Source organism: Astyanax mexicanus, unplaced genomic scaffold, assembly GCF_023375975.1.
Source record: "Astyanax mexicanus isolate ESR-SI-001 unplaced genomic scaffold, AstMex3_surface scaffold_31, whole genome shotgun sequence".
Classification (NCBI taxonomy): domain Eukaryota; kingdom Metazoa; phylum Chordata; class Actinopteri; order Characiformes; family Acestrorhamphidae; genus Astyanax; species Astyanax mexicanus.
Window position 1 is genome coordinate 873619 of NW_026040041.1, and position 17215 is coordinate 890833.

General features: G+C 46.1%; 44 non-coding genes across 44 annotated transcripts; 21 read left to right on the top strand and 23 right to left on the bottom strand.

The window, feature by feature from the left end:
• The first annotated feature begins 2716 nt into the window (after positions 1 to 2716).
• trnai-aau (transfer RNA isoleucine (anticodon AAU)) lies at positions 2717 to 2790 on the top strand. Its single transcript has one exon. It is a non-coding gene; the product is annotated as a tRNA-Ile (tRNA).
• A 501-nt stretch (positions 2791 to 3291) lies between these two features.
• trnad-guc (transfer RNA aspartic acid (anticodon GUC)) lies at positions 3292 to 3363 on the top strand. The gene has a single exon. It is a non-coding gene; the product is annotated as a tRNA-Asp (tRNA).
• Positions 3364 to 3442: 79 nt separating this feature from the next.
• trnag-ucc (transfer RNA glycine (anticodon UCC)) lies at positions 3443 to 3514 on the bottom strand. Its single transcript has one exon. It is a non-coding gene; the product is annotated as a tRNA-Gly (tRNA).
• Positions 3515 to 3960: 446 nt separating this feature from the next.
• trnai-aau (transfer RNA isoleucine (anticodon AAU)) lies at positions 3961 to 4034 on the top strand. The gene has a single exon. It is a non-coding gene; the product is annotated as a tRNA-Ile (tRNA).
• Positions 4035 to 4195: 161 nt separating this feature from the next.
• Positions 4196 to 4268, bottom strand: trnaa-agc (transfer RNA alanine (anticodon AGC)). The gene has a single exon. It is a non-coding gene; the product is annotated as a tRNA-Ala (tRNA).
• Positions 4269 to 4686: 418 nt separating this feature from the next.
• On the bottom strand, positions 4687 to 4758 carry trnag-ucc (transfer RNA glycine (anticodon UCC)). Its single transcript has one exon. It is a non-coding gene; the product is annotated as a tRNA-Gly (tRNA).
• A 443-nt stretch (positions 4759 to 5201) lies between these two features.
• Positions 5202 to 5275, top strand: trnai-aau (transfer RNA isoleucine (anticodon AAU)). Its single transcript has one exon. It is a non-coding gene; the product is annotated as a tRNA-Ile (tRNA).
• Positions 5276 to 5436: 161 nt separating this feature from the next.
• On the bottom strand, positions 5437 to 5509 carry trnaa-agc (transfer RNA alanine (anticodon AGC)). The gene has a single exon. It is a non-coding gene; the product is annotated as a tRNA-Ala (tRNA).
• Positions 5510 to 5776: 267 nt separating this feature from the next.
• Positions 5777 to 5848, top strand: trnad-guc (transfer RNA aspartic acid (anticodon GUC)). The gene has a single exon. It is a non-coding gene; the product is annotated as a tRNA-Asp (tRNA).
• A 79-nt stretch (positions 5849 to 5927) lies between these two features.
• On the bottom strand, positions 5928 to 5999 carry trnag-ucc (transfer RNA glycine (anticodon UCC)). The gene has a single exon. It is a non-coding gene; the product is annotated as a tRNA-Gly (tRNA).
• Positions 6000 to 6119: 120 nt separating this feature from the next.
• On the top strand, positions 6120 to 6192 carry trnav-uac (transfer RNA valine (anticodon UAC)). Its single transcript has one exon. It is a non-coding gene; the product is annotated as a tRNA-Val (tRNA).
• A 253-nt stretch (positions 6193 to 6445) lies between these two features.
• trnai-aau (transfer RNA isoleucine (anticodon AAU)) lies at positions 6446 to 6519 on the top strand. Its single transcript has one exon. It is a non-coding gene; the product is annotated as a tRNA-Ile (tRNA).
• Positions 6520 to 6680: 161 nt separating this feature from the next.
• trnaa-agc (transfer RNA alanine (anticodon AGC)) lies at positions 6681 to 6753 on the bottom strand. The gene has a single exon. It is a non-coding gene; the product is annotated as a tRNA-Ala (tRNA).
• A 418-nt stretch (positions 6754 to 7171) lies between these two features.
• trnag-ucc (transfer RNA glycine (anticodon UCC)) lies at positions 7172 to 7243 on the bottom strand. Its single transcript has one exon. It is a non-coding gene; the product is annotated as a tRNA-Gly (tRNA).
• A 446-nt stretch (positions 7244 to 7689) lies between these two features.
• On the top strand, positions 7690 to 7763 carry trnai-aau (transfer RNA isoleucine (anticodon AAU)). Its single transcript has one exon. It is a non-coding gene; the product is annotated as a tRNA-Ile (tRNA).
• A 161-nt stretch (positions 7764 to 7924) lies between these two features.
• On the bottom strand, positions 7925 to 7997 carry trnaa-agc (transfer RNA alanine (anticodon AGC)). Its single transcript has one exon. It is a non-coding gene; the product is annotated as a tRNA-Ala (tRNA).
• Positions 7998 to 8264: 267 nt separating this feature from the next.
• On the top strand, positions 8265 to 8336 carry trnad-guc (transfer RNA aspartic acid (anticodon GUC)). Its single transcript has one exon. It is a non-coding gene; the product is annotated as a tRNA-Asp (tRNA).
• A 79-nt stretch (positions 8337 to 8415) lies between these two features.
• Positions 8416 to 8487, bottom strand: trnag-ucc (transfer RNA glycine (anticodon UCC)). Its single transcript has one exon. It is a non-coding gene; the product is annotated as a tRNA-Gly (tRNA).
• Positions 8488 to 9165: 678 nt separating this feature from the next.
• Positions 9166 to 9238, bottom strand: trnaa-agc (transfer RNA alanine (anticodon AGC)). The gene has a single exon. It is a non-coding gene; the product is annotated as a tRNA-Ala (tRNA).
• A 267-nt stretch (positions 9239 to 9505) lies between these two features.
• On the top strand, positions 9506 to 9577 carry trnad-guc (transfer RNA aspartic acid (anticodon GUC)). Its single transcript has one exon. It is a non-coding gene; the product is annotated as a tRNA-Asp (tRNA).
• A 79-nt stretch (positions 9578 to 9656) lies between these two features.
• trnag-ucc (transfer RNA glycine (anticodon UCC)) lies at positions 9657 to 9728 on the bottom strand. The gene has a single exon. It is a non-coding gene; the product is annotated as a tRNA-Gly (tRNA).
• Positions 9729 to 9848: 120 nt separating this feature from the next.
• trnav-uac (transfer RNA valine (anticodon UAC)) lies at positions 9849 to 9921 on the top strand. The gene has a single exon. It is a non-coding gene; the product is annotated as a tRNA-Val (tRNA).
• A 253-nt stretch (positions 9922 to 10174) lies between these two features.
• trnai-aau (transfer RNA isoleucine (anticodon AAU)) lies at positions 10175 to 10248 on the top strand. The gene has a single exon. It is a non-coding gene; the product is annotated as a tRNA-Ile (tRNA).
• Positions 10249 to 10409: 161 nt separating this feature from the next.
• trnaa-agc (transfer RNA alanine (anticodon AGC)) lies at positions 10410 to 10482 on the bottom strand. Its single transcript has one exon. It is a non-coding gene; the product is annotated as a tRNA-Ala (tRNA).
• A 417-nt stretch (positions 10483 to 10899) lies between these two features.
• trnag-ucc (transfer RNA glycine (anticodon UCC)) lies at positions 10900 to 10971 on the bottom strand. The gene has a single exon. It is a non-coding gene; the product is annotated as a tRNA-Gly (tRNA).
• Positions 10972 to 11417: 446 nt separating this feature from the next.
• trnai-aau (transfer RNA isoleucine (anticodon AAU)) lies at positions 11418 to 11491 on the top strand. The gene has a single exon. It is a non-coding gene; the product is annotated as a tRNA-Ile (tRNA).
• A 161-nt stretch (positions 11492 to 11652) lies between these two features.
• On the bottom strand, positions 11653 to 11725 carry trnaa-agc (transfer RNA alanine (anticodon AGC)). The gene has a single exon. It is a non-coding gene; the product is annotated as a tRNA-Ala (tRNA).
• Positions 11726 to 11992: 267 nt separating this feature from the next.
• trnad-guc (transfer RNA aspartic acid (anticodon GUC)) lies at positions 11993 to 12064 on the top strand. The gene has a single exon. It is a non-coding gene; the product is annotated as a tRNA-Asp (tRNA).
• Positions 12065 to 12143: 79 nt separating this feature from the next.
• Positions 12144 to 12215, bottom strand: trnag-ucc (transfer RNA glycine (anticodon UCC)). Its single transcript has one exon. It is a non-coding gene; the product is annotated as a tRNA-Gly (tRNA).
• A 120-nt stretch (positions 12216 to 12335) lies between these two features.
• trnav-uac (transfer RNA valine (anticodon UAC)) lies at positions 12336 to 12408 on the top strand. The gene has a single exon. It is a non-coding gene; the product is annotated as a tRNA-Val (tRNA).
• Positions 12409 to 12658: 250 nt separating this feature from the next.
• trnai-aau (transfer RNA isoleucine (anticodon AAU)) lies at positions 12659 to 12732 on the top strand. Its single transcript has one exon. It is a non-coding gene; the product is annotated as a tRNA-Ile (tRNA).
• A 161-nt stretch (positions 12733 to 12893) lies between these two features.
• Positions 12894 to 12966, bottom strand: trnaa-agc (transfer RNA alanine (anticodon AGC)). The gene has a single exon. It is a non-coding gene; the product is annotated as a tRNA-Ala (tRNA).
• Positions 12967 to 13384: 418 nt separating this feature from the next.
• trnag-ucc (transfer RNA glycine (anticodon UCC)) lies at positions 13385 to 13456 on the bottom strand. The gene has a single exon. It is a non-coding gene; the product is annotated as a tRNA-Gly (tRNA).
• A 120-nt stretch (positions 13457 to 13576) lies between these two features.
• On the top strand, positions 13577 to 13649 carry trnav-uac (transfer RNA valine (anticodon UAC)). Its single transcript has one exon. It is a non-coding gene; the product is annotated as a tRNA-Val (tRNA).
• A 253-nt stretch (positions 13650 to 13902) lies between these two features.
• trnai-aau (transfer RNA isoleucine (anticodon AAU)) lies at positions 13903 to 13976 on the top strand. The gene has a single exon. It is a non-coding gene; the product is annotated as a tRNA-Ile (tRNA).
• A 161-nt stretch (positions 13977 to 14137) lies between these two features.
• trnaa-agc (transfer RNA alanine (anticodon AGC)) lies at positions 14138 to 14210 on the bottom strand. The gene has a single exon. It is a non-coding gene; the product is annotated as a tRNA-Ala (tRNA).
• A 418-nt stretch (positions 14211 to 14628) lies between these two features.
• trnag-ucc (transfer RNA glycine (anticodon UCC)) lies at positions 14629 to 14700 on the bottom strand. The gene has a single exon. It is a non-coding gene; the product is annotated as a tRNA-Gly (tRNA).
• Positions 14701 to 15143: 443 nt separating this feature from the next.
• trnai-aau (transfer RNA isoleucine (anticodon AAU)) lies at positions 15144 to 15217 on the top strand. The gene has a single exon. It is a non-coding gene; the product is annotated as a tRNA-Ile (tRNA).
• Positions 15218 to 15378: 161 nt separating this feature from the next.
• On the bottom strand, positions 15379 to 15451 carry trnaa-agc (transfer RNA alanine (anticodon AGC)). The gene has a single exon. It is a non-coding gene; the product is annotated as a tRNA-Ala (tRNA).
• Positions 15452 to 15869: 418 nt separating this feature from the next.
• trnag-ucc (transfer RNA glycine (anticodon UCC)) lies at positions 15870 to 15941 on the bottom strand. The gene has a single exon. It is a non-coding gene; the product is annotated as a tRNA-Gly (tRNA).
• A 446-nt stretch (positions 15942 to 16387) lies between these two features.
• trnai-aau (transfer RNA isoleucine (anticodon AAU)) lies at positions 16388 to 16461 on the top strand. The gene has a single exon. It is a non-coding gene; the product is annotated as a tRNA-Ile (tRNA).
• A 161-nt stretch (positions 16462 to 16622) lies between these two features.
• Positions 16623 to 16695, bottom strand: trnaa-agc (transfer RNA alanine (anticodon AGC)). The gene has a single exon. It is a non-coding gene; the product is annotated as a tRNA-Ala (tRNA).
• Positions 16696 to 16962: 267 nt separating this feature from the next.
• On the top strand, positions 16963 to 17034 carry trnad-guc (transfer RNA aspartic acid (anticodon GUC)). Its single transcript has one exon. It is a non-coding gene; the product is annotated as a tRNA-Asp (tRNA).
• Positions 17035 to 17113: 79 nt separating this feature from the next.
• Positions 17114 to 17185, bottom strand: trnag-ucc (transfer RNA glycine (anticodon UCC)). The gene has a single exon. It is a non-coding gene; the product is annotated as a tRNA-Gly (tRNA).
• Between the last annotated feature and the right edge of the window lie 30 nt (positions 17186 to 17215).

Consider the following 17215-nt stretch of genomic DNA (forward strand, 5'->3'; position numbering starts at 1 on the left):
CAGGTTTTGACGAAAATGAGTGTCCCAGTGACCAATCCATCAGTTTGTTGTCTATTATTTTGAATGCTGGCATTGCTCTATATACAGTGGATATAAAAAGTCTACACACCCCTGTTCAAATGCCAGGTTTTTGTGTTGTAAAAAAATTAAAGCAAGACAAATAATTTCATAACTTTTTTCACATTTAATGTGACCTATAACCTGTACAATGCAATTGAAAAACAAACATAAATCTTTACAGCGAAAAAATATAAAACAAAAAACTTAAAATCACCTGGTTAAATACATATAACTAATACTTTGTTGCAACATCTTTTGCATTTATTACAGCACTCAGTCTTTTTGGGTAGGAACCTATCAGCGTGACACATCTTGATGTGGCAAAATTTGCCCACTCTTCTTTGCATAACTGCTCAAAATCTGACAAAATGTGAGGGCATCTCCTGTGCCCAGCCCTCTTCAGATTACCCCACAGATTTTCAATGGGATTCAGGTCTGGATTCAGGCTGGGCCATTCCAAAGCCTTAATCTTATACCGCTGAAGCCATTCTTTTGTTGATTTAGATGTGTCCTTTGTGTCATTGTTGTGCTGAAAGATGAAGTTCCTTTTCATCTTCAGTTTTCTACCAGAGGCCGAAGGTTTTTGCCAATACTGACTGGTATTTGGAACTGTTCAAAATTCCGTCCACCCTGAATAAAGCCCCATGCTGCCACCACCATGCTTCACTATAGGTATGCTGTTCTTTTGGTGACGAGCAGTGTTGCTTTTGCGCCTAATATACCTTTTGGAATTATGTCCAAAATGTTTAACCTTGGTTTCATTAAACCATAACACATTTTCCCACATGCGTTTGGTAGATATCAGATGAATATTTGGAAAATTAAGTAGAGCTTAGATGTTTTCTGGATGTTTGTTTTGCACAGACATATGAAGAAGTCGACAGATTGTTGTCACATGTACTAAACAGCCAGTACTTGCCAGAAATTCTTGCAGCTCCTTCAGTGCTGCTGTCGGCCTCTTGGCAGCCTCCTTGACCAATTTTCCTCGTCTTATCATCAATTTTTGTCAAATGTCTTGTTCTTGGTAATGTCTTGTTGTGCCATGTTTTCTCCACTTGATGATGACAGTCTTCAAAGTGTTCCATGGTATATTTAATGACTTTTGTAGCCTTCACTTGACTGATATCTATGAATAATGAGATACCTCTGATGCTCTGGCATCTCTTTGTGGACCATGGCTTGTGCTGAAAGATGTGGCTACAAAAATATCAGGACAAGCCTACTAGAACAGTTAAACTTTATTTGGAGTTGATCAGAGGCACTTTAATTGTTGACAGGTGTGTGCTGACTCCAATTTAAAGTGAGTTCGAAGGTTATTGGTTAAATTTGAACACAGCAACACCCCTAGTTATAAAAGGGTGTGCACACTTATGCAGCCTCAATATCTCAGTTGTTTATTTTTACTTCACCTCCCTGAAAGATTTCTGTTTGTTTTTCAATTGCATTGTACAGGTTATAGGTCACATTATAGGTAGAAATTATTTGTCTTATTGTAATTTTTTTTACATCACAAAAACCTACCATTTGAACAGGGGTGTGTAGACTTTTTCTATCCACTGTATACATCTTGACCTGGTGCTAGTTCTTTGATGCTAGTCCTGTGATTATATAACGATGATATAGTCCTATGATGATATAATGATTATATAGTCCTGTGGCGATCAGTGTAGAGGATGGCTCAGGCATTCTTCCCACAGTGCATTGCTAAAGAACATATCAGATGCAATGTTGATGAGAATTTATGGCCAAACAGACTGCAGCGGATGGATGGCCAGGAAGGTGATGGAGAGAGGGGAGTGACACAGAGTAGTCAGAATGTTACTGTATTGCATTTGTGATGCTTGACTATTTTTTTTCCTACAGTAATGTATTTTGTTTTGTTTTTGCAGGTTTTTGTAATTTGTATACATAGTATATTTGATACATTTTCTTTTCTTTCTACCTACAGTAATGTGTAAAAATGTACTTGTAAATAAAAATAGTTACAATTTCCTCAGCAGAAAGAGTGCAGTGTGTGTGGTGTGAACATTGTATTCCTTTAGCTAGACCTCTGCCATAAAGACAAAACATCTAAGCATTTTGACTTGCAGTACTTACACAATGCCAAAGGGACAATGCATTTTGGGGGCACTGATGATTTGTTTGAGAAAGGAAATCAGTTTTGACACGTGGGTAAACTGTTTTTGGAGGGATATGAGCAGTGATGAGGATCCATGTAGTTGTGCTGCACCGTCCAGTTTATTTTGACAGATGGACAAAATTAATGAAAATGTGCCAAAGCAATTGAGAAGGATCTATGCCATTTTTATGGTACTGACTATTTATATGGGAGAAAGACTTCATTTTGAAGCAAGAATGAACGTTTTGGGAGACATATGACATTTTGCTGGTTATCTGAAGTGTTGTGAAGAACTGTAAGTCTGTTTGGCCAATTTACCTTTTAGTTATAGGAATGTCATCTCAGTTTCAAGAAATGAGCCAAACCAATTGAGAAAAACTGTAAGACAATTGCGAGCACAGGAAGCAATCATGCCATCCCCGTGCTGTTGTTGTGCCTTCTGCGCTTGGCTTCGGATGTGGAAAAAAAACAGAATAAAACAATTACACCTGGTGGACATTCATCCGTCATGCCTGAAGGGTTCTGCTATCAACTGTGGGCCGGTTAGCTCAGTTGGTTAGAGCGTGGTGCTAATAACGCCAAGGTCGCGGGTTCGATCCCCGTACGGGCCAAAAATTCTTCTCTTTGTTTTGCTATATCATGCTTTCAGACGGTCATCTGTCAAGCAGAGGCAAATGGTGAATCAGGTAAATAACGTACACTGAAGTTATACACTCAAACTTATAGTTTTTAAAGCTGTTCTCAGTGGCATTCACACAGTCAAAACCTTCGTTGGAGAATGCGGGCGTCGATCCCGCTACCTCTCGCATGCTAAGCGAGCACTCTACCATTTGAGCTAATTCCCCTTGAAGAAACAGGAGCTGTTAGCCTCTCATGACAACAGCATAACATTTAGAAGGCTGAAGCATGTTGATCAGAGGTGACTCACTTCAGCAGTAGCACAGGGAGAACTATGCACAGTTTCAGGTTTCTGGGACTTCACATCACTGACAAGCTTACTCACCATGCATTCCCTAATGAAAAAGGCACAAGAACACACACACCTTCTGTGAAGATTGAGAAGGGGCCAGTATTACCTGTTGCATGTTGCAGAGATTCAGCTGCACACAGCTTCCTCGTTAGTATAGTGGACAGTATCTCCGCCTGTCACGCGGAAGACCGGGGTTCGATTCCCCGACGGGGAGAGAATATGTTTTTTCTGAACCTACGGCCGAAAAACCTGAAAAGGTTTTGGATCAGCAAGGTGCGACGTGCTAAAGGCAATGCGTTGGCCGGGAATCGAACCCGGGTCAACTGCTTGGAAGGCAGCTATGCTCACCACTATACCACCAACGCCACAAACAAGCACACCATTGTTTTGCTGAAAGACCCTCAGTGCAAATTTTCCCCTGGGAAAGATGACCAAACTCTGTCATTTCCACTGCGGGACACATGCACGCTTGGTGGAAAATTGTGGTTTCTGTAGTGTAGTGGTCATCACGTTCGCCTTACACGTGAAAGGTCCCTGGTTCGAAACCAGGCAGAAACATGCCTTTAGTTCTTGTCTTTTGTCTGACACTATGGGCAAGCCTGTCATCACACCTCATTAGTAGATGGGAACAATCTATATTTTGTGTTAGGCCTTATTAAGACAATTGCGAGCACAGGAAGCAATCATGCCATCCCCGTGCTGTTGTTGTGCCTTCTGCGCTTGGCTTCGGATGTGGAAAAAAACAGAATAAAACAATTACACCTGGTGGACATTCATCCGTCATGCCTGAAGGGTTCTGCTTTCAGATGTGGGCCGGTTAGCTCAGTTGGTTAGAGCGTGGTGCTAATAACGCCAAGGTCGCGGGTTCGATCCCCGTACGGGCCAAAAATTCTTCTCTTTGTTTTGCTATATCATGCTTTCAGACGGTCATCTGTCAAGCAGAGGCAAATGGTGAATCAGGTAAATAACGTACACTGAAGTTATACACTCAAACTTATAGTTTTTAAAGCTGTTCTCAGTGGCATTCACACAGTCAAAACCTTCGTTGGAGAATGCGGGCATCGATCCCGCTACCTCTCGCATGCTAAGCGAGCGCTCTACCATTTGAGCTAATTCCCCTTGAAGAAACAGGAGCTGTTAGCCTCTCATGACAACAGCATAACATTTAGAAGGCTGAAGCATGTTGATCAGAGGTGACTCACTTCAGCAGTAGCACAGGGAGAACTATGCACAGTTTCAGGTTTCTGGGACTTCACATCACTGACAAGCTCACTCACCATGCATTCCCTAATGAAAAAGGCACAAGAACACACACACCTTCTGTGAAGATTGAGAAGGGGCCAGTATTACCTGTTGCATGTTGCAGAGATTCAGCTGCACACAGCTTCCTCGTTAGTATAGTGGACAGTATCTCCGCCTGTCACGCGGAAGACCGGGGTTCGATTTCCCGACGGGGAGAGAATATGTTTTTTCTGAACCTACGGCCGAAAAACCTGAAAAGGTTTTGGATCAGCAAGGTGCGACGCGCTAAAGACAATGCGTTGGCCGGGAATCGAACCCGGGTCAACTGCTTGGAAGGCAGCTATGCTCACCACTATACCACCAACGCCACAAACAAGCACACCATTGTTTTGCTGAAAGACCCTCAGTGCAAATTTTCCCCTGGGAAAGATGACCAAACTCTGTCATTTCCACTGCGGGACACATGCACGCTTGGTGGAAAATTATGGTTTCTGTAGTGTAGTGGTCATCACGTTCGCCTTACACGTGAAAGGTCCCTGGTTCGAAACCAGGCAGAAACATGCCTTTAGTTCTTGTCTTTTGTCTGACACTATGGGCAAGCCTGTCATCACACCTCATTAGTAGATGGGAACAATCTATATTTTGTGTTAGGCCTTATTAAGACAATTGCGAGCACAGGAAGCAATCATGCCATCCCCGTGCTGTTGTGCCTCCTGCGCTTGGCTTCGGATGTGGAAAAAAACAGAATAAAACAATTACACCTGGTGGACATTCATCCGTCATGCCTGAAGGGTTCTGCTTTCAACTGTGGGCCGGTTAGCTCAGTTGGTTAGAGCGTGGTGCTAATAACGCCAAGGTCGCGGGTTCGATCCCCGTACGGGCCAAAAATTCTTCTCTTTGTTTTGCTATATCATGCTTTCAGACGGTCATCTGTCAAGCAGAGGCAAATGGTGAATCAGGTAAATAACGTACACTGAAGTTATACACTCAAACTTATAGTTTTTAAAGCTGTTCTCAGTGGCATTCACACAGTCAAAACCTTCGTTGGAGAATGCGGGCATCGATCCCGCTACCTCTCGCATGCTAAGCGAGCGCTCTACCATTTGAGCTAATTCCCCTTGAAGAAACAGGAGCTGTTAGCCTCTCATGACAACAGCATAACATTTAGAAGGCTGAAGCATGTTGATCAGAGGTGACTCACTTCAGCAGTAGCACAGGGAGAACTATGCACAGTTTCAGGTTTCTGGGACTTCACATCACTGACAAGCTCACTCACCATGCATTCCCTAATGAAAAAGGTACAAGAACACACACACCTTCTGTGAAGATTGAGAAGGGGCCAGTATTACCTGTTGCATGTTGCAGAGATTCAGTTGCACACAGCTTCCTCGTTAGTATAGTGGACAGTATCTCCGCCTGTCACGCGGAAGACCGGGGTTCGATTCCCCGACGGGGAGAGAATATGTTTTTTCTGAACCTACGGCCGAAAAACCTGAAACGGTTTTGGAGCAGCAAGGTGCGACGCGCTAAAGGCAATGCGTTGGCCGGGAATCGAACCCGGGTCAACTGCTTGGAAGGCAGCTATGCTCACCACTATACCACCAACGCCACAAACAAGCAACCCAATTTTTTGCTGAAAGACCCTCAGTGCAAATTTTCCCCTGGGAAAGATGACCAAACTCTGTCATTTCCACTGCGGGACACATGCACGCTTGGTGGAAAATTGTGGTTTCTGTAGTGTAGTGGTCATCACGTTCGCCTTACACGCGAAAGGTCCCTGGTTCGAAACCAGGCAGAAACATGCCTTTAGTTCTTGTCTTTTGTCTGACACTATGGGCAAGCCTGTCATCACACCTCATTAGTAGATGGGAACAATCTATATTTTGTGTTAGGCCTTATTAAGACAATTGCGAGCACAGGAAGCAATCATGCCATCCCCGTGCTGTTGTTGTGCCTTCTGCACTTGGCTTCGGATGTGGAAAAAAACAGAATAAAACAATTACACCTGGTGGACATTCATCCGTCATGCCTGAAGGGTTCTGCTTTCAACTGTGGGCCGGTTAGCTCAGTTGGTTAGAGCGTGGTGCTAATAACGCCAAGGTCGCGGGTTCGATCCCCGTACGGGCCAAAAATTCTTCTCTTTGTTTTGCTATATCATGCTTTCAGACGGTCATCTGTCAAGCAGAGGCAAATGGTGAATCAGGTAAATAACGTACACTGAAGTTATACACTCAAACTTATAGTTTTTAAAGCTGTTCTCAGTGGCATTCACACAGTCAAAACCTTCGTTGGAGAATGCGGGCATCGATCCCGCTACCTCTCGCATGCTAAGCGAGCGCTCTACCATTTGAGCTAATTCCCCTTGAAGAAACAGGAGCTGTTAGCCTCTCATGACAACAGCATAACATTTAGAAGGCTGAAGCATGTTGATCAGAGGTGACTCACTTCAGCAGTAGCACAGTGAGAACTATGCACAGTTTCAGGTTTCTGGGACTTCACATCACTGACAAGCTCACTCACCATGCATTCCCTAATGAAAAAGGCACAAGAACACACACACCTTCTGTGAAGATTGAGAAGGGGCCAGTATTACCTGTTGCATGTTGCAGAGATTCAGCTGCACACAGCTTCCTTGTTAGTATAGTGGACAGTATCTCCGCCTGTCACGCGGAAGACCGGGGTTCGATTCCCCGACGGGGAGAGAATATGTTTTTTCTGGACCTAGGGCCGAAAAACCTGAAACGGTTTTGGAGCAGCAAGGTGCGACGCGCTAAAGGCAATGCGTTGGCCGGGAATCGAACCCGGGTCAACTGCTTGGAAGGCAGCTATGCTCACCACTATACCACCAACGCCACAAACAAGGACACCATTGTTTTGCTGAAAGACCCTCAGTGCAAATTTTCCCCTGGGAAAGATGACCAAACTCTGTCATTTCCACTGCGGGACACATGCACGCTTGGTGGAAAATTGTGGTTTCTGTAGTGTAGTGGTCATTACGTTCGCCTTACACGCGAAAGGTCCCTGGCTCGAAACCAGGCAGAAACATGCCTTTAGTTCTTGTCTTTTGTCTGACACTATGGGCAAGCCTGTCATCACACCTCATTAGTAGATGGGAACAATCTATATTTTGTGTTAGGCCTTATTAAGACAATTGCGAGCACAGGAAGCAATCATGCCATCCCCGTGCTGTTGTTGTGCCTTCTGCGCTTGGCTTCGGATGTGGAAAAAAACAGAATAAAACAATTACACCTGGTGGACATTCATCCGTCATGCCTGAAGGGTTCCGCTTTCAACTGTGGGCCGGTTAGCTCAGTTGGTTAGAGCGTGGTGCTAATAACGCCAAGGTCGCGGGTTCGATCCCCGTACGGGCCAAAAATTCTTCTCTTTGTTTTGCTATATCATGCTTTAAGACGGTCATCTGTCAAGCAGAGGCAAATGGTGAGTCAGGTAAATAACGTACACTGAAGTTATACACTCAAACTTACAGTTTTTAAAGCTGTTCTCAGTGGCATTCACACAGTCAAAACCTTCATTGGAGAATGCGGGCATCGATCCCGCTACCTCTCGCATGCTAAGCGAGCGCTCTACCATTTGAGCTAATTCCCCTTGAAGAAACAGGAGCTGTTAGCCTCTCATGACAACAGCATAACATTTAGAAGGCTGAAGCATGTTGATCAGAGGTGACTCACTTCAGCAGTAGCACAGGGAGAACTATGCACAGTTTCAGGTTTCTGGGACTTCACATCACTGACAAGCTCACTCACCATGCATTCCCTAATGAAAAAGGCACAAGAACACACACACCTTCTGTGAAGATTGAGAAGGGGCCAGTATTACCTGTTGCATGTTGCAGAGATTCAGCTGCACACAGCTTCCTCGTTAGTATAGTGGACAGTATCTCCGCCTGTCACGCGGAAGACCGGGGTTCGATTCCCCGACGGGGAGAGAATATGTTTTTTCTGAACCTACGGCCGAAAAACCTGAAAAGGTTTTGGATCAGCAAGGTGCGACGTGCTAAAGGCAATGCGTTGGCCGGGAATCGAACCCGGGTCAACTGCTTGGAAGGCAGCTATGCTCACCACTATACCACCAACGCCACAAACAAGCACACCATTGTTTTGCTGAAAGACCCTCAGTGCAAATTTTCCCCTGGGAAAGATGACCAAACTCTGTCATTTCCACTGCGGGACACATGCACGCTTGGTGGAAAATTGTGGTTTCTGTAGTGTAGTGGTCATCACGTTCGCCTTACACGTGAAAGGTCCCTGGTTCGAAACCAGGCAGAAACATGCCTTTAGTTCTTGTCTTTTGTCTGACACTATGGGCAAGCCTGTCATCACACCTCATTAGTAGATGGGAACAATCTATATTTTGTGTTAGGCCTTATTAAGACAATTGCGAGCACAGGAGCCAATCATGCCATCCCCGTGCTGTTGTGCCTTCTGCGCTTGGCTTCGGATGTGGAAAAAAACAGAATAAAACAATTACACCTGGTGGACATTCATCCGTCATGCCTGAAGGGTTCCGCTTTCAACTGAGGGCCGGTTAGCTCAGGTGGTTAGAGCGTGGTGCTAATAACGCCAAGGTGGCGGGTTCGATCCCCGTACGGGCCAAAAATTCTTCTCTTTGTTTTGCTATATCATGCTTTCAGACGGTCATCTGTCAAGCAGAGGCAAATGGTGAATCAGGTAAATAACGTACACTGAAGTTATACACTCAAACTTATAGTTTTTAAAGCTGTTCTCAGTGGCATTCACACAGTCAAAACCTTCATTGGAGAATGCGGGCATCGATCCCGCTACCTCTCGCATGCTAAGCGAGCGCTCTACCATTTGAGCTAATTCCCCTTGAAGAAACAGGAGCTGTTAGCCTCTCATGACAACAGCATAACATTTAGAAGGCTGAAGCATGTTGATCAGAGGTGACTCACTTCAGCAGTAGCACAGGGAGAACTATGCACAGTTTCAGGTTTCTGGGACTTCACATCACTGACAAGCTCACTCACCATGCATTCCCTAATGAAAAAGGCACAAGAACACACACACCTTCTGTGAAGATTGAGAAGGGGCCAGTATTACCTGTTGCATGTTGCAGAGATTCAGCTGCACACAGCTTCCTCGTTAGTATAGTGGACAGTATCTCCGCCTGTCACGCGGAAGACCGGGGTTCGATTCCCCGACGGGGAGAGAATATGTTTTTTCTGAACCTACGGCCGAAAAACCTGAAACGGTTTTGGAGCAGCAAGGTGCGACGCGCTAAAGGCAATGCGTTGGCCGGGAATCGAACCCGGGTCAACTGCTTGGAAGGCAGCTATGCTCACCACTATACCACCAACGCCACAAACAAGCACACCATTGTTTTGCTGAAAGACCCTCAGTGCAAATTTTCCCCTGGGAAAGATGACCAAACTCTGTCATTTCCACTGCGGGACACATGCACGCTTGGTGGAAAATTGTGGTTTCTGTAGTGTAGTGGTCATCACGTTCGCCTTACACGCGAAAGGTCCCTGGTTCGAAACCAGGCAGAAACATGCCTTTAGTTCTTGTCTTTTGTCTGACACTATGGGCAAGCCTGTCATCACACCTCATTAGTAGATGGGAACAATCTATATTTTGTGTTAGGCCTTATTAAGACAATTGCGAGCACAGGAAGCAATCATGCCATCCCCGTGCTGTTGTTGTGCCTTCTGCGCTTGCCTTCGGATGTGGAAAAAAACAGAATAAAACAATTACACCTGGTGGACATTCATCCGTCATGCCTGAAGGGTTCCGCTATCAACAGTGGGCCGGTTAGCTCAGTTGGTTAGAGCGTGGTGCTAATAACGCCAAGGTCGCGGGTTCGATCCCCGTACGGGCCAAAAGTTCTTCTCTTTGTTTTGCTATATCATGCTTTCAGACGGTCATCTGTCAAGCAGAGGCAAATGGTGAATCAGGTAAATAACGTACACTGAAGTTATACACTCAAACTTATAGTTTTTAAAGCTGTTCTCAGTGGCATTCACACAGTCAAAACCTTCGTTGGAGAATGCGGGCATCGATCCCGCTACCTCTCGCATGCTAAGCGAGCGCTCTACCATTTGAGCTAATTCCCCTTGAAGAAACAGGACTGTTAGCCTCTCATGACAACAGCATAACATTTAGAAGGCTGAAGCATGTTGATCAGAGGTGACTCACTTCAGCAGTAGCACAGGGAGAACTATGCACAGTTTCAGGTTTCTGGGACTTCACATCACTGACAAGCTCACTCACCATGCATTCCCTAATGAAAAAGGCACAAGAACACACACACCTTCTGTGAAGATTGAGAAGGGGCCAGTATTACCTGTTGCATGTTGCAGAGATTCAGCTGCACACAGCTTCCTCGTTAGTATAGTGGACAGTATCTCCGCCTGTCACGCGGAAGACCGGGGTTCGATTCCGCGACGGGGAGAGAATATGTTTTTTCTGAACCTAGGGCCGAAAAACCTGAAACGGTTTTGGAGCAGCAAGGTGCGACGCGCTAAAGGCAATGCGTTGGCCGGGAATCGAACCCGGGTCAACTGCTTGGAAGGCAGCTATGCTCACCACTATACCACCAACGCCACAAACAAGGACACCATTGTTTTGCTGAAAGACCCTCAGTGCAAATTTTCCCCTGGGAAAGATGACCAAACTCTGTCATTTCCACTGCGGGACACATGCACGCTTGGTGGAAAATTGTGGTTTCTGTAGTGTAGTGGTCATTACGTTCGCCTTACACGCGAAAGGTCCCTGGCTCGAAACCAGGCAGAAACATGCCTTTAGTTCTTGTCTTTTGTCTGACACTATGGGCAAGCCTGTCATCACACCTCATTAGTAGATGGGAACAATCTATATTTTGTGTTAGGCCTTATTAAGACAATTGCGAGCACAGGAAGAAATCATGCCATCCCCGTGCTGTTGTTGTGCCTTCTGCGCTTGGCTTCGGATGTGGAAAAAAACAGAATAAAACAATTACACCTGGTGGACATTCATCCGTCATGCCTGAAGGGTTCTGCTTTCAACTGTGGGCCGGTTAGCTCAGTTGGTTAGAGCGTGGTGCTAATAACGCCAAGGTCGCGGGTTCGATCCCCGTACGGGCCAAAAATTCTTCTCTTTGTTTTGCTATATCATGCTTTCAGACGGTCATCTGTCAAGCAGAGGCAAATGGTGAATCAGGTAAATAACGTACACTGAAGTTATACACTCAAACTTATAGTTTTTAAAGCTGTTCTCAGTGGCATTCACACAGTCAAAACCTTCGTTGGAGAATGCGGGCTTCGATCCCGCTACCTCTCGCATGCTAAGCGAGCGCTCTACCATTTGAGCTAATTCCCCTTGAAGAAACAGGAGCTGTTAGCCTCTCATGACAACAGCATAACATTTAGAAGGCTGAAGCATGTTGATCAGAGGTGACTCACTTCAGCAGTAGCACAGGGAGAACTATGCACAGTTTCAGGTTTCTGGGACTTCACATCACTGACAAGCTCACTCACCATGCATTCCCTAATGAAAAAGGCACAAGAACACACACACCTTCTGTGAAGATTGAGAAGGGGCCAGTATTACCTGTTGCATGTTGCAGAGATTCAGCTGCACACAGCTTCCTCGTTAGTATAGTGGACAGTATCTCCGCCTGTCACGCGGAAGACCGGGGTTCGATTCCCCGACGGGGAGAGAATATGTTTTTTCTGAACCTAGGGCCGAAAAACCTGAAACGGTTTTGGAGCAGCAAGGTGCGACGCGCTAAAGGCAATGCGTTGGCCGGGAATCGAACCCGGGTCAACTGCTTGGAAGGCAGCTATGCTCACCACTATACCACCAACGCCACAAACAAGCACACCATTGTTTTGCTGAAAGACCCACAGTGCAAATTTTCCCCTGGGAAAGATGACCAAACTCTGTCATTTCCACTGCGGGACACATGCACGCTTGGTGGAAAATTGTGGTTTCTGTAGTGTAGTGGTCATCACGTTCGCCTTACACGCGAAAGGTCCCTGGTTCGAAACCAGGCAGAAACATGCCTTTAGTTCTTGTCTTTTGTCTGACACTATGGGCAAGCCTGTCATCACACCTCATTAGTAGATGGGAACAATCTATATTTTGTGTTAGGCCTTATTAAGACAATTGCGAGCACAGGAAGCAATCATGCCATCCCCGTGCTGTTGTGCCTCCTGCGCTTGGCTTCGGATGTGGAAAAAAACAGAATAAAACAATTACACCTGGTGGACATTCATCCGTCATGCCTGAAGGGTTCTGCTTTCAACTGTGGGCCGGTTAGCTCAGTTGGTTAGAGCGTGGTGCTAATAACGCCAAGGTCGCGGGTTCGATCCCCGTACGGGCCAAAAATTCTTCTCTTTGTTTTGCTATATCATGCTTTCAGACGGTCATCTGTCAAGCAGAGGCAAATGGTGAATCAGGTAAATAACGTACACTGAAGTTATACACTCAAACTTATAGTTTTTAAAGCTGTTCTCAGTGTTATTCACACAGTCAAAACCTTCGTTGGAGAATGCGGGCTTCGATCCCGCTACCTCTCGCATGCTAAGCGAGCGCTCTACCATTTGAGCTAATTCCCCTTGAAGAAACAGGAGCTGTTAGCCTCTCATGACAACAGCATAACATTTAGAAGGCTGAAGCATGTTGATCAGAGGTGACTCACTTCAGCAGTAGCACAGGGAGAACTATGCACAGTTTCAGGTTTCTGGGACTTCACATCACTGACAAGCTCACTCACCATGCATTCCCTAATGAAAAAGGTACAAGAACACACACACCTTCTGTGAAGATTGAGAAGGGGCCAGTATTACCTGTTGCATGTTGCAGAGATTCAGTTGCACACAGCTTCCTCGTTAGTATTGTGGACAGTATCTCCGCCTGTCACACGGAAGACCGGGGTTCGATTCCCCGACGGGGAGAGAATATGTTTTTTCTGAACCTACGGCCGAAAAACCTGAAACGGTTTTGGAGCAGCAAGGTGCGACGCGCTAAAGGCAATGCGTTGGCCGGGAATCGAACCCGGGTCAACTGCTTGGAAGGCAGCTATGCTCACCACTATACCACCAACGCCACAAACAAGCACACCATTGTTTTGCTGAAAGACCCTCAGTGCAAATTTTCCCCTGGGAAAGATGACCAAACTCTGTCATTTCCACTGCGGGACACATGCACGCTTGGTGGAAAATTGTGGTTTCTGTAGTGTAGTGGTCATCACGTTCGCCTTACACGCGAAAGGTCCCTGGTTCGAAACCAGGCAGAAACATGCCTTTAGTTCTTGTCTTTTGTCTGACACTATGGGGAAGCCTGTCATCACACCTCATTAGTAGATGGGAACAATCTATATTTTGTGTTAGGCCTTATTAAGACAATTGCGAGCACAGGAAGCAATCATGCCATCCCCGTGCTGTTGTTGTGCCTTCTGCACTTGGCTTCGGATGTGGAAAAAAACAGAATAAAACAATTACACCTGGTGGACATTCATCCGTCATGCCTGAAGGGTTCTGCTTTCAACTGTGGGCCGGTTAGCTCAGTTGGTTAGAGCGTGGTGCTAATAACGCCAAGGTCGCGGGTTCGATCCCCGTACGGGCCAAAAATTCTTCTCTTTGTTTTGCTATATCATGCTTTCAGACGGTCATCTGTCAAGCAGAGGCAAATGGTGAATCAGGTAAATAACGTACACTGAAGTTATACACTCAAACTTATAGTTTTTAAAGCTGTTCTCAGTGGCATTCACACAGTCAAAACCTTCGTTGGAGAATGCGGGCATCGATCCCGCTACCTCTCGCATGCTAAGCGAGCGCTCTACCATTTGAGCTAATTCCCCTTGAAGAAACAGGAGCTGTTAGCCTCTCATGACAACAGCATAACATTTAGAAGGCTGAAGCATGTTGATCAGAGGTGACTCACTTCAGCAGTAGCACAGTGAGAACTATGCACAGTTTCAGGTTTCTGGGACTTCACATCACTGACAAGCTCACTCACCATGCATTCCCTAATGAAAAAGGCACAAGAACACACACACCTTCTGTGAAGATTGAGAAGGGGCCAGTATTACCTGTTGCATGTTGCAGAGATTCAGCTGCACACAGCTTCCTCGTTAGCATAGTGGACAGTATCTCCGCCTGTCACGCGGAAGACCGGGGTTCGATTTCCCGACGGGGAGAGAATATGTTTTTTCTGAACCTACGGCCGAAAAACCTGAAAAGGTTTTGGATCAGCAAGGTGCGACGCGCTAAAGACAATGCGTTGGCCGGGAATCGAACCCGGGTCAACTGCTTGGAAGGCAGCTATGCTCACCACTATACCACCAACGCCACAAACAAGCACACCATTGTTTTGCTGAAAGACCCTCAGTGCAAATTTTCCCCTGGGAAAGATGACCAAACTCTGTCATTTCCACTGCGGGACACATGCACGCTTGGTGGAAAATTGTGGTTTCTGTAGTGTAGTGGTCATCACGTTCGCCTTACACGTGAAAGGTCCCTGGTTCGAAACCAGGCAGAAACATGCCTTTAGTTCTTGTCTTTTGTCTGACACTATGGGCAAGCCTGTCATCACACCTCATTAGTAGATGGGAACAATCTATATTTTGTGTTAGGCCTTATTAAGACAATTGCGAGCACAGGAAGCAATCATGCCATCCCCGTGCTGTTGTGCCTCCTGCGCTTGGCTTCGGATGTGGAAAAAAACAGAATAAAACAATTACACCTGGTGGACATTCATCCGTCATGCCTGAAGGGTTCTGCTTTCAACTGTGGGCCGGTTAGCTCAGTTGGTTAGAGCGTGGTGCTAATAACGCCAAGGTCGCGGGTTCGATCCCCGTACGGGCCAAAAATTCTTCTCTTTGTTTTGCTATATCATGCTTTCAGACGGTCATCTGTCAAGCAGAGGCAAATGGTGAATCAGGTAAATAACGTACACTGAAGTTATACACTCAAACTTATAGTTTTTAAAGCTGTTCTCAGTGGCATTCACACAGTCAAAACCTTCGTTGGAGAATGCGGGCATCGATCCCGCTACCTCTCGCATGCTAAGCGAGCGCTCTACCATTTGAGCTAATTCCCCTTGAAGAAACAGGAGCTGTTAGCCTCTCATGACAACAGCATAACATTTAGAAGGCTGAAGCATGTTGATCAGAGGTGACTCACTTCAGCAGTAGCACAGGGAGAACTATGCACAGTTTCAGGTTTCTGGGACTTCACATCACTGACAAGCTCACTCACCATGCATTCCCTAATGAAAAAGGTACAAGAACACACACACCTTCTGTGAAGATTGAGAAGGGGCCAGTATTACCTGTTGCATGTTGCAGAGATTCAGCTGCACATAGCTTCCTCGTTAGTATAGTGGACAGTATCTCCGCCTGTCACGCGGAAGACCGGGGTTCGATTCCCCGACGGGCAGAGAATATGTTTTTTCTGAACCTACGGCCGAAAAACCTGAAACGGTTTTGGAGCAGCAAGGTGCGACGCGCTAAAGGCAATGCGTTGGCCGGGAATCGAACCCGGGTCAACTGCTTGGAAGGCAGCTATGCTCACCACTATACCACCAACGCCACAAACAAGCACACCATTGTTTTGCTGAAAGACCCTCAGTGCAAATTTTCCCCTGGGAAAGATGACCAAACTCTGTCATTTCCACTGCGGGACACATGCACGCTTGGTGGAAAATTGTGGTTTCTGTAGTGTAGTGGTCATCACGTTCGCCTTACAGGCGAAAGGTCCCTGGTTCGAAACCAGGCAGAAACATGCCTTTAGTTCTTGTCTTTTGTCTGACACTATGGGCAAGCCTGTCATCACACCTCATTAGTAGATGGGAACAATCTATATTTTGTGTTAGGCCTTATTAAGACAATTGCGAGCACAGGAAGCAATCATGCCATCCCCGTGCTGTTGTTGTGCCTTCTGCGCTTGCCTTCGGATGTGAAAAAAAACAGAATAAAACAATTACACCTGGTGGACATTCATCCGTCATGCCTGAAGGGTTCCGCTATCAACTGTGGGCCGGTTAGCTCAGTTGGTTAGAGCGTGGTGCTAATAACGCCAAGGTCGCGGGTTCGATCCCCGTACGGGCCAAAAATTCTTCTCTTTGTTTTGCTATATCATGCTTTCAGACGGTCATCTGTCAAGCAGAGGCAAATGGTGAGTCAGGTAAATAACGTACACTGAAGTTATACACTCAAACTTATAGTTTTTAAAGCGGTTCTCAGTGGCATTCACACAGTCAAAACCTTCGTTGGAGAATGCGGGCATCGATCCCGCTACCTCTCGCATGCTAAGCGAGCGCTCTACCATTTGAGCTAATTCCCCTTGAAGAAACAGGAGCTGTTAGCCTCTCATGACAACAGCATAACATTTAGAAGGCTGAAGCATGTTGATCAGAGGTGACTCACTTCAGCAGTAGCACAGGGAGAACTATGCACAGTTTCAGGTTTCTGGGACTTCACATCACTGACAAGCTCACTCACCATGCATTCCCTAATGAAAAAGGCACAAGAACACACACACCTTCTGTGAAGATTGAGAAGGGGCCAGTATTACCTGTTGCATGTTGCAGAGATTCAGCTGCACTGAGCTTCCTCGTTAGTATAGTGGACAGTATCTCCGCCTGTCACGCGGAAGACCGGGGTTCGATTCCCCGACGGGGAGAGAATATGTTTTTTCTGAACCTACGGCCGAAAAACCTGAAAAGGTTTTGGATCAGCAAGGTGCGACGCGCTAAAGGCAATGCGTTGGCCGGGAATCGAACCCGGGTCAACTGCTTGGAAGGCAGCTATGCTCACCACTATACCACCAACGCCACAAAAAAGCACACCATTGTTTTGCTGAA